The sequence below is a fragment of the Petaurus breviceps genome, unplaced genomic scaffold, assembly GCF_028583685.1.
Source record: "Petaurus breviceps papuanus isolate PSGF00001 unplaced genomic scaffold, PetGlider_PUasm1.0 90808, whole genome shotgun sequence".
NCBI lineage: Eukaryota > Metazoa > Chordata > Mammalia > Diprotodontia > Petauridae > Petaurus > Petaurus breviceps.
In genome coordinates, this window is record NW_027187349.1 from 15,703,826 (window position 1) to 15,717,082 (window position 13,257).

General features: G+C 38.1%; 1 protein-coding gene across 1 annotated transcript in view; it reads right to left on the reverse strand.

The window, feature by feature from the left end:
- Positions 1 to 13,257, reverse strand: part of WDR27 (WD repeat domain 27) — a 278,697-nt gene that overhangs the window by 169,301 nt on the left and 96,139 nt on the right. The window lies entirely within an intron of this gene.

A 13,257-nucleotide genomic window follows, 5' to 3' on the forward strand; every position in this document is an offset into this window, starting at 1 on the left:
ACCTTCTTACATTAAGCATTCTATCACATAAAATGCTTGTTGACCAATGATGGTGATCAATGAATGAATGAATGAGTAAGCCTTACTTAAAAAAGGTTGAGATGTGAGCAGCAAGTGTGAAATGAGATGTGATGAGAGTAGACAACTTTTTCTAGGAATTTAGCTATGGAAAGAGAAGAGAAATATAAGACCTGAAGGGATGGTAGATAATAGTCATCAGGATATGGATAGGGGGTGTAATGGTAAGAAAAGAAGTACTTAACACCCTGTTTCATCTACTTAAGTATTTAGCACCTTGTTTGAGCCCCTTGTGATTTGAAGGTGGGAGGAACTTGCTGACGCAACGGGAAGGGTGGGACAGGAAGGAGAACCACCATATATAAGGAGGAGCACAAGCTGGGACTGAGCAGAATGGAGAAGGGAACACTTGTGATGTCTGGCACTCTGTCTATTTGTGTTGATTTGTGTTTGTGATACTTTGTACAGGAGCCCTGGGACCTTACTAGAAGCCCTGAAAGAGGATTTTCTTGTCTGTTTACAGAAATCCTGGAGGAGGGTTTCAGAGGTCCTGGGACTATACTGATGGTTTGTGATGACTTCTCGGACCTTGTTTGTGGGTCTGTGTTGATTTCACAAGCAGATAGTGAATTGATGATGGTGCTGGCAATGGGTATCAATGTTGTTTTGGTTCTGCTAAGCTTTGTCTTCCCAGAAACAGAAACTTCGAGGAACTTGAGGTGGACTGGACACTGTGAGCTTCAATATGGAACAGGAGCTAGATGAGAAACTGGACAAGAAGCAGAGACCTGCCTGCCTGTGAATGCAGGTGATGGTTGGGTAGATTCAGGCAAGAGATGGACCCATGGAAGAGGAACCATGGAATCTGGGAGCCAGCCTCAAGTCAAGATGAAAAGACCTCCCCTTGGGTACTTAGTGCTGACTGAGAAGATCATGATACTGTGACCTCCTGGGAGAACTTTGTACTTTGTACCTTGTACCCCTTAAGGGTGATTGAGTTAAGAATGACTGGAAACTAATCTCAAATCAAGAAGAAAAAAGGCTTTTTGACTGGGAGATTAACACAATGTGACCTAGGGGTGGGAAAATTTTGACCTTTGTACTTTGTGATCCTTAAGGATGATTGCACCTTAAGGACAACTGAGTTAAGGATTTACTGAATGATATCTTTTGTTTAAAACTATGTAGTCACTTTAGTGATAAGTTGTTATGTTATATTTTTGTGAATGCTGTACTTTGGTTTCTGTGAATGTTTTGCTTTAGTTTATTGCTGAATAAATAGAGAGTTCACTATTCTATATGATCAGAACCTTAAAGTTATTCACAACAGCAATCCTCTGGAGAGCTGCTCGTGCTTGGCTTTACAGGAGGATATCTCTGGATGGAATAAACCACAGAAGAAGATAGATGGTTGAGTAAAGGTGATAAATAGAGGAAGGATCTAGAAATGGCCTACAAAACAAGAAGCTTGACTATACTTCCTCCAGGCCCAGTATGTAGAAAGACATATCCAATACTAGAGAGAATATTAGAGGGCGTGAACATGTATGTAGTATCTTCAGGGGAAAGCCAGTTTTCTGTGATTACAAGGAAATGGGATGGCTGGATAGGATGAAACTCTGTCTGTGGCTGGCCAAATACAGAAGGTTGAGATGAAGTTTCACTTACTCACTCTACAATCAACAACCAAAGAGAAGCTGCCCCAGGGAAATCCCAGGGTGAGTGCCAAAACTGAATGAATTAATTCCTCCATAGTGAGAAGGCAGAATCTCTAGAGGTCAGACTACATGTGAATATTAGCATAAATGACATCATCTAAAACATGCATGATGAGAAAATGTGGTGGATCAATCATATAGCCAAGAATAAAGGATAACAGATGGACAGCTCATATTATATTTTGTTGTTTTTAGTCATGTCTGACTCTTTGTGACCCATTTGGGGTTTTCTTGGCAAAGATACTGGGAGTGATTTGACATTTCCTTCTCCATCTCATCTCACTGATGAGGAAACTGAGGCAAACAGGGTTAAGTGATTTGCCCAGGGTCACACAGCTAGTATGTGTCTGAGCTCATATTTAAACTCAGAAGATAAATTGCTGACTCCAGAGCCAGCACTATATTCACTAACTGCACCACCTACCTGCCCCTCATGTTATATTGGTATATATGAACTATTATAAGAACCAGAAGAAGGCCTCTAGAACATTGGACATATCCTTTGGAAGATTTGTGGCAAGATGTGAACAAGAATTACACAGGATGAGAAGGTACAAAGCTCATGTTCTAGGAGGAATACTGGGGTGTAATGGTGAGCAAAGAAGTAGTTAATGTCTTGTTTCAGCTATTTAATTATTCAGCACCTTGTTTCAGTTCAAGTTTCTTTTAAGCCTTGCCCGTGATTATATCAAGTCTTTGGACTTGTGAACACCTGTTGCTGATGCAACAGGAAGGGGTGGAACAGGGAGGAGCTTAATGACCATTTATAAGAAAAAGCCCAGGCTGGAAGAGAGCAGAGCTGAGAGAGCACTTGCGGTGGCAGATTTTGAGAAGTGAACATTTGTGGTGGTGGCACTCTGTCTCTTCTGTCTATGTTGATTTTTGTTTGTGATGTGTGTTGAGTTCTCAGACCTTGTTGGTGGGTTTGTGTTGATTTCACAGGCAGATAGTGAACTGATGATTGTGCCAGCAATGTGCATGAATGTTATTGTGGTTCTTTAGTTTTGTCTTCCCCGAAACAAAAACTATAAAGGACTTGAGGTGGACTGGACAGTGTGAGCTTCAATATGGAATGGGAACTTGACAAGGAACTGGACGAGGAGCTGAGAGCTGCCTGCCTTTGAATCCAGGTGACAGTTGGGTAGATTGGGGCAGGAGCTGGGACTATGGAAGAGGAACCATGGAAGCTGAGAGCCAGCCTGGAGTCAAGATGAAAAGACCTCTTCTTGGATACCTAATGCTGACTGAGAAGATTATGATTTACTGTGACCTAGGGGTGGAGAACTTTGACTTTTGTACTTTGTGTCCCTAAAGAGGTCTTGTTCCTTAAGGATGATTGAGTTAAGGACTTACTGAATGATATCTTTTGTTTAAAACTATGTGACCACTTTGGTGAAAACTATGTGACCACTTTAGTGATAACTTATTATGCTATAACATTGTGAATGCTGTACTTTGGCTTTTGTGAATATTTTGCATTAATTTACTGCTGAATAGAGAGTTCACTATACTATGTAATCAGAACCTTGAAGCTGTTCACAGTAGCAGTCCTCTGAAAAGCTGCTCATGCTTGTCTTTATATGGAGGCAGTCACATTTTAGCACATTCTCCATCATCTTGGAATCAACATGGTCCCACTTAAAATATAACCACTGGTATAGAGGCCTATATTTCTAAATGCTGATAAATGATCAAGAGAGACTGGTCATCTTTTCTAATTCTGAAATTAGGCCCTCAAATCCAGGATATCACCATTTTCTAACTTTAGAATTGTATTTGACTCCTCCTCTTTCTTTTACCCCACTACCCCATCCAACCAATTTCAAAGTATTCCCAATTCTACCTCCACAAAATTTTTTCTGATTCTCTCCCTTTCCATGTTCATTACAATCACACTGGTTTAAGTCCTTATCTCTTTTCAACTAGACTATCATAATGGTCTCCTAATTGGTCTTCTTGCCTCCACTCTATTGTCTTTCCCAAACATCTTTAATGCTGCCTTGTGAATAATTTTCTTAAAGTACTGCTCAGATCATGTCACCCCTTTACTCAAAATGTTTCATTAAATCTCTATTGACTACTGAATAAAGTATCTAACTCATGATTCTATATTTTCAGTCTTATTTCATCTTCTCACCCTTCACATCCTCTAGATACTTACATCATCTGGTCTACTCTTAATCTCCTATTATTTATTCTCTGGCTCTGTGACTTTGCTTAAGCTGGAACAGTCATCGCATTCTCAATCTGTTAAAGAGTATCTTTTTATGTCGCTCTCTTCCTTACAGGTCCAATACAGATGTAATTTCCTGTAATAAGCCTTTGCTGGCACCTTCCTTCCAGAGACCTATTGTTGACCAGTCATTGTTTGACCCGATTGAGACAGAACAGAGTGAATGGAAATAGGAATTGTTTCTATTTGGGGCAGAAACCCTGAGGGTCTTCTCCTCCTAGATTGATTTTTTTAGACAAGGTTAGAGGCCATTCTTTGACTTTTTTTAACCTAGCCTTAATCACTGAATGGGCATTGCCTCAGTCATACTGACACCAGCTAAAGATCTTAGCTTTAAAAGGCCAACATCTTCTACTGCATCTGGGGCCATCTCCAGTTGTCCTGATGTGTACCTGGCCACAGGACCCAAATGGCTCCAGAGGAGAAAGTGAGGCTAGTGACTTTGCACAGCCCTCCATTACTTAAATACAATTCATTTGTATGCCATAGCATCACCTCCCTGAAGTCATGGTCCTCCAGAAAATCTCTCCCTATGTAAATTTCCCATAACACACTGTCCGAACCACTCCTTTTTACCTACCACAATTTTCTTTGCATCATAGTTGTTTTCATGTTTTCTCCCCCACTATTATAATTAAACCCTTTCACTACAAAATGAAATGTCATGTTTAACTTAGTCTTCCCAGTCTTAGCACAATGACTTCATTACAACAAACCAATCACATTTATTATGTGTCTACTATGTGGTAAGCACCGTTCTTATGTGGGTAATATACAGAAAAATACAGGCACTTAATTGATTCTATTTTGAATTGAATTGATGCTGATGTACTGCCAACAACTGAAAATAATCCTGATAAAAACAACATGATTTCACACATCACTCATTCCTCAAAACAACAACAAACTCCCGTTAACACACAACAGCACTGCTATTCTTTAGGTTAGAGTCAAACATCTTTGTCTCTTTTCAAACAGTCTTTCTTCCTTCTTTCCTTTCCCCTCCTCATCCTCCAACAAAAATTAATGGCCAGGTTTTGCCAATATTACATCTTTAACATTTCTTAGATTTATAGAATCTTAAATAATGGAAAAGAGAAACTCAAACCTCCACTACATATTTAAAAATTCATTCTCCCTTTAAAATTATCTATATGACAGTTCAGATTTTGAATTAACAAGGTAAATATCCAATTCAAAGACATGCAAATATATTTTTCTTAAAAACATACTTGTACTTATGGACATTTGAGAATACATATTTTCCAATAGTAAAAATTTCAACTCATACGACATAGGAAGAGTCTAATAATTCCAAGTTTAAAAAGTGGTATAATGAATACTATTTTTCTGTTCTCTTTGGATACATACATTTAATATGTTGGCCAGATTTTGGTTTAACTATTTTACCAGTAAGCTGCTTTGCTTATTTTAATATTTTAAAAGGAAGAAAAAGATAAGTCATGTGTGAAAAATATTGAATGTTTTCATTCTCCTTCAAGAATAATACTTGGACCAACTGAGTACAAAAACATAAGAATGCAAAAGCTTCCAAGCTCAGAAATCTGTAATTTTACTACTCCCTAATATTTGGAACAAGTAATAAAGCCTTGCGCTTTGGCTACAATTTATATGACTTCTACAAGGTTAGCAAGATTCCTATTAGAAGGAAATTTAAAATTAAAAAATACGAAAGGTCCAAGGTAAAATAAAAAACTCATATTCCTACCAACAAAAAGAAATATCCACTTGGATGCACCTGACTATAAACATATTGGATAGAGACATAGACACAGTGGACAAAACAGCAGCCCTGGAGTCAGGAGAACCTGAGTTCAAATACCACCCCAGATACTTACTAACAGTGTGACCCTGGGCAAGTCACTTAACCCTGTTTGCCTTAGTTTCCTTATCTGTAAAATGAGATGGAGAAGGAAATGGCAACGCACTCCAGTATCTTTGCCAAGAAAGCCCCAAATGGGGTCATAGGGAGTTGGACATGATTGAAATGATTAAACAACAAAGTACCTACTATTTACTGGGCTAAGTACTTTACAAATATAATCCCATTTGATCTTCACAACAACTCTGGGAGTTAAATGCTATTATTATCCTCATTTTACAGTTGAAGAAACTGAGGCAGACAGAGATGAATCGACTTGCCCAGAGTCACGACTATTATCTGAGGCCTAATTTGAACTCCAGTCTTCCTGACTCTAGGGATGGCCTTCTATTTGTTTTACTACACATCTGCCCATTCACAGAGAACTGAGAAGGTAAATTATTTACTGAGGGTCACAGAGCTGGGATGGGTAAACAGGTTTTCCAGTCCCAGTCCAATGCTCCCTTATATTAACAATTTAATTCTGAAATGAAGCCAGTCTACCAAGTTTGAGGAGATTCCTGCTGCTGTATAACACCTCTGATCACATATTAAAAAAATCAGTCCATCAGTATAGCCAAGGGGCTATATGGGGGACTAACACAGGACAATTTTAATGGGAGTAAAAAAGGCAACTGCTTTAGTGAAAAGAACACTGGCCTGTGATTCAGAAAGACTTGGGTCTTAGTTCTAGCTCTACAAGATGTGTAGCCTGGGACATACACACACACACACACACACACACACACACACACACACACCTCAATCACTTCATTTGCAAAAAAAAAAAAACAAACGAACTAGGGAGCTGGACTTGTGGACATCTAAAGGCATTGCAGCTTTTAAAAAGGAATATATGAAAAGTAGAAACACATTAAAGACATTAAAACATGACTTCAAATTAAGTGGCACTTGTGTAAATCAGAATGACAAATAACCTGGCAAGTTACTGGGGTGGCTATTGGTAAGCAAAAGCCTCTGCAGACTGTGTGATGAAGACACAAAGACTCAATTTCATGTTCTGAAAAAGCAGGAACAAACACAGCGATGATACTGTTTATTTATAGTGTCTCATCTGTTCAGTTCTGCTGCAACAGAACACTAGGAGCCTGAGTACACCACCACATGGATGCTTTATTTAAGTGGGGAGTAGGCTAGAGGTGGCCTACATGAACCTAGAGGCTCCCTAACATCAGAGCAGCCCCCAAGCAAACAGGCCAGCCCCCACGAGCCTTCAGAGCAGTCCCTGTCTTCCAACTGGCCACCCACACGAAGACCTACAGCTACCCCCAGATTATCTACCAAGGCAGAAAGAAGCTCCTTATCAGATACGTGGGACACTCACAAGAAGTCTTTATTTTTTTTCTTTTAAATCCCCTAGTCTACATCCAACCATTTTTTTTCCTTATTCAGTCTCAGTTTAAAGATCAAACTCCTAAAATAAGTAGGTCTTTGAAGTCCAGTTGGTTGGTTTTTTCCAGGCTAAAGGACAATTACAGGACTAACCACAAGACACTATACCAGGAGCAGTGTAGGGGCCTTCTCAGCTTCTAATTACTGAGGACTCAGCTAAGCTATGTTTAGTTCACTTCAAGCCTAATACATGTGTAAACAGAAAATTAAAGTGGTTTCTTATTCTTGTATTCTGCCATATATATAACATATACACATACATGCAAATTTATATACATACAACGTAAATTTATGTTATCCAATCTCAATTGGTCCCTCACTGCAGCAAGGAAATCTTTTCACCCATTCCTAATGAATTCTCAACCCCATTCACTGTAACACTTGTTTCAAACTTTCTCTGCTTTCAAACCTCCCAAACTACCTTCTATATACACTCTCAGGTGAGGACTTTGTCTCATAGTTCATCAAAAAATTCAAGGACATTCACCTCAAGCTCCCTCTTCTTCCCTTTTCTGCATCTTCCACCCCTTAGACATCTTCCACGACTATATCCTTTGTTCCTATATCTGATAAAAAGGTGCCACTTCTCATCAAGGTTGACCCCTCTAACGCACTCTGAATCTCATCCTCTCCCACATTCTCTGGAAGACTGTCCCCATTATCATTTCATTCTTTCCACATCTACTGGTTCCTTCCCTGCTGTTTACTATCATAACCACCCTTAAAAAATCTCTCACAAGCTCCTAACATCCACCCTAGCTGCTCATGTTTCATCTCTCCTCCCCTTCTCAGATAAATTCATTTTTAAAGTCCTCTGCACTCGGTCCCTCCACTTTCTCTCACTTCATTTGGCAATCTGGCTTCTAATTTCATCATTTAACCAGAACTTTTCTTCTCAAAGTTACCGATTATTTCTTACTTGAGAAATTCCATCTTTATCCTTCTTGACCTCTCTGTAGCATCTGACACTGCTGATCACCCACTCCTCCTGAATACTTCCTTCATGATACTGCTCACTCTCTCTTGGTTTCCCCCCCCCCTACATCTCCGATTGCTCCTTCTCATTCTCCTTTGTCAGCTCTTAATCCATAGCATGTCCCCTAATTGTGAGTATACCCAAAGGGTTTCTCCTTGGCTTTCCTCTCTTCTCTCTCTATACTCTCACTTAGTGACCTGGTTAGCTTCCATATGCTAGCATCTCTACACAGATGACTCCCCTATCTACCTATCTGGCTCTATCATCTGCCCTCAGTCAATCCTACCTAACTCATTGGCTTTCAGATAGTTCAAACTGGATGTCACATAGGTATCTCAAACTCAACAACAGTTATGTTTCCTCCCCAAACTTCCGAGCTTCCCTCTCTCCTTAAAGGGCACCATCATCCTTCCAGACTCCCAAGTTTGCAAACTCAGTATCCTCCTATACTGTTTCCTTACCCTATATAGGATCACAGATTTAGAAATAAAAGAAACTTCCAATATCATTTACTGCAACCCTTTCATTTTACAGTTGAGGAAAGTGGAGCCTAGAAAGGTTGTTGCTGTTGGTCTTTTTCTTGATCAAGGCCATCACACAGTAAGTACCAGAGCTAGGATTTGAACAAGATCCTCTGATTCCAAATCCAGCACTGTCCACTAAAACACACTGTCTCCTATCTAATCATTCACCAAATCATGTTGTTTCTGTCTCTATAACATTCTTCACATAAGTTCCATTCTCTCCCCTCATATAGTCACAACTCTAGTTCAGACTCCAATTTGGACTTCTGCAATAATTCCTATATGATCCATCCCCCTGTCTCAAATCTTTTCTCACTCCAATTCATTATCCATATGGCTGTCAAAATGATTTTCCTAAAGAGCTACATAGGTCTGACCATATCACCACCATCCCCAATCAATAAATTCCAATGGCTCCCTATTAAACCTAGGATCAAACATGAATTCCTCTGACATTTAAAGCTCTTCCCAATCTGGTCCCATCCTACTTTTCCATCCTTATTAAATATTACTACCCTTTACAACTCTATGAGCTATCCAAACTAGATTCTTAACTGTTCCCAGAGCTTAGCACTATGCCTAAAACATAGGAAGCACATAACACATGTGAAATGGCTGTTTGTTCCTCACACACAACACTCAGTCTCTCATCTCTGTCTTTGCACTTGCTATACTGCATGCCTAAACCAATTCCCTCCTTACGTGTGACCTTTAGAATCCCTGATTTCTTTCAAGGCTCAACTCCAGGGCCACCTTCTACAATGAGGTTTCTTCCAGTCCCTCCTTCTTCTGCCTTCCCCCCTAAGGTTTGAATGTGTTTTATATTTACATATTACATGTGCACATGTGTTTGAATGTGTTTTGTATTTACATATTGTGTGTATACATATACATATATAGTGACCTCTTTTTTGAGATATATATCACATTATATTGTGCTTAATATAATAAATACCTGTTGTCTTCCTTATTAGAAAGGTCTCATTTGAGGTCAGGAACTGCTTAGCCATTATTGTGTCCCCAGCATGTATACATAATAAAGCGGTAACAAATGCTTTTTGACTTTTAAAAGGGGAGAAAGGAAGGAAAGGGAGGAGGAGGAAAAGGAGAAAAAGAGAAAGGGGAAAGGAGAAGGAAAGAAAGAACTTCAGCATCTACTGATCATCTATTATGGAATCATGGGAAAACATGGATAAGTATGCCCAAAATAATGAAATTGTGGATATTCCAAAGTGCCAAATATAGGGAAAAATCATTAGTGTATTACCAGCACTTAGGAAAGATAACGATCTAAATTAAAACAAATTGACCCATGAGTGAAGCAAATAGACTTGAATTAGGGTAACAGAAATTATGCCAAGTCTAATTTAGAGATGATGGAATTTTTTTTAATTTGATTTTTATTTAAATGCAAAAGATCCCAGTAAAACTGTTTAAAGTATTAATAATGATAGTAACTAACATTTTTATAGAATTTTAAGGTTTGCAAATTGCTTTCTAAGAATTATCACATTTGATCCTCACAACCACCTTTCGTGCTATGTGAACATTTATCCACATTTTACAAATGAGGAAACAAACTCTAAGAGGTTATGTGACTTGTCCAGGGTCAGAGAGTTAATAAGAGTCAGATGAGGGACTCAAAACCAGGTCCTACTTACTCCAAGCCAAAAGTTGTTTTTTTTTCCCATACACCATGCTGCCTTTCAAAGTGATGGATGTTGACTGTTTAAAACTCATATAATTTAAAAATAAACATATCTTAATTTTAAAATATAATCAGCTGAGATACTGTGGAAAAAGAACTGGATCATGAGTAAAGAGATGTGAATTTTGGACACAGCTTTGCCACTAATTTAGTACATAACTCTGGACAAATCACTTGAATACTCATCTATAAAAGGGGAGGTTAGACTAAATTATCTCTAAGCGGCTCTCCTGATCTTAAAGGTTATTATAATAATTATTATATTAAATATATTAATAATTATTACTATAGTAACATGATTATATTAAATAGATATTATTTTAAATGCTATTATTGTAATTATTTTATCATAAAGGTTTCATAAAACCAATAGGTTTAGGTACTTTATATTAGCTAATTTTCCCAAAGACAAGACTTCTAGAATTTTATCTTCCCTTTTCAAGGAAAAAAATTAAACTTGGCAGAGTACTATCTTTTTATTTTATATCATGATTCCTTTTGGCATGTTACCAGACTTATTTTGTAATTGTAACAAAAAGTTTCATGAAGCTGGACAGGCACACTCTGGCTCCATGAAAAGGGACACTTACATTCTAGCCCCTTGTTAAAGGTCATGCTGCCCAGGGGCTCTTTGTTGGATGGTGAGAAGGCAGAGAATTGAGAGGAAAGAGGAGGGATTATGTCAAGAATTGACAAATGGCCCAAAAAGATCTGCTTACTCTGTAGACCAGAGGGAACAAGGAAAGGAGGTTTACAATTTTTTTTTTGGGGGGGGGGGTGGCCTTTTTGTTGAGATAGAAGTTTTATCATCTTTACTGTGGACTTCTCAATGGTAGGGAGAAGCTTTTTCTCCTCTTCTTTCCCCCAGTGGTTCTGCTGCCTATTCACACATGGCAGGAAGAATGTGTGCTTTCCTAGGTAAATAGGAGACTAGATGAAATGAGCAGAACCAGGAAAACATTGTACACATTACCAGCCATGCTGTGTAATGGCCAGCTTTCATAGACTTGGCTCTTCTCAGCAATGCAACTATCTAAGACAATTGCAAAAGACTCATGATGGAAAAAAAAAAAAACACATCCTGAGAAAGAACTATGGACTCTGAATGCAGATCTAAGCATACTATTTTCTCTCCTTTTGTTTTTCTTTCTCATTGTTTTTCCCTTTGGTTCTAATTCTTCTTTACAACATGACCAATGTGGAAATATGCTTAATATGGTTGCACATGTATAACCTATATCAGATTGCATGGCGTTTTGGGGGAGGAGGAGGGAAAAGAGGAGAGAAAATTTAAAACTCAAAATCTTATAAAAGTAAATGCTAAAAACTAAAAATAAATAAATGTTTTTAAAAAGAATATGAGACAAGACCTCAAATTCATGGCCCCCTCCTCTATTTTCCATTTCTTTCCCTAAGTACAAGTAACTGAACAGGAAACCTAAGAGATGAATGCTTCCAGTTTTGGCAGCTATGTTAAGAATTCAAGAGGTCTGTAATTCCTGGGTGCTCACCAGCAACAAGTATTTCCTGTAACTATATTCTTCTTGGAGGAGCAAATCATGAGCTAGATAAAGATGCATTTAGGTGGCACAGTGGATAGAGTCCAAGATTTGAAATCCAGAAGACCTGAGTTCAAATCCTATTTCAGACACTTCTTAGCTATGTTAACTCTGGGCAAATCACTCAACCTGTGCTTCAGATTATTTATCTATAAAATGTGTATAACTATTGCACCTATCACTTAGGATGATTGTGTAGATCAACTGAGATAATGTTTGTAAAGCACTATATAAATGCCAGCTGTTTATTCTTGACCCCACCAGGAGAATAAGTCATGCATGCCTGGCTGGCCAGAAGATATGAGAAGGTCAGACAGTAACAAGAAATATCTGTTCAAACAGTCCCACAAATCTCCCAGAAGTTTTTACCTTCCAGGAGAGTATAGAAAAAAAATGATAGATTATAGTTTGTGTTTTAGTATGTTCATTAAAGTTTATGAGTCTTTTGTGTTTTAGCCATTCATTTGTAATAGAAGAAACAAATAACTGTCCTTTACCTTATACCTGCTATTTTGTATACTAAGCAACTTTTCCAGAAGAGATACTGTTATCCCTTTGGTGGATACAAAACTAAATTTTATTTAATCTATTTCCCTCAGAAGTCTTGTGTGGGAATATCATGAGCCAGAGAGTTTGAGAAAAGCCTGACTTCCCCTCCTTCGGGTCAGGCTCCCTCAGAAATGAATTCAGGTCTACCTGTACCAAGGTCACATCCCTTTATTGAAATGAGTGCCACTACCCAATAAGTTATAAACCTTAAACTTTACATTTTAATATATTCATCTTAGCAGAGGATTGTTCTTTTCTCCACCAAATGCTCAATTCTTTGCCCAATTAAATATCCATAACCAGATTTAGCTTTGTCTTTTCTTCCTTCCAAAATGCACACACTTGCTGGCACTCCCCTATTCAATATACAAGTGTGCTTTTCATCCTTTTTATAATTCAGACATTTTTCTGAAACCACAATTCTTGAGCTTCAGATGTATTCAACATTCTAGGAAGGATTTAATATTACAAGATTCCTCTAAGGTTTGGGGTATTGGGGTTTTTTGGGGGGGTTGTTTTGTTGTTTTTTAGGAAAAGGGTTTTCTAAAATTCTATGTTTTTATCAGAACTCTTTATGATTTCACTCTGGCTTCCAGAAGCCCTTCTTTCTAAATTCATTCATTTCTCTGAAAATTGAAGCTATTTGTTAAAACAAAGGATTTAGATTTATTAAATAT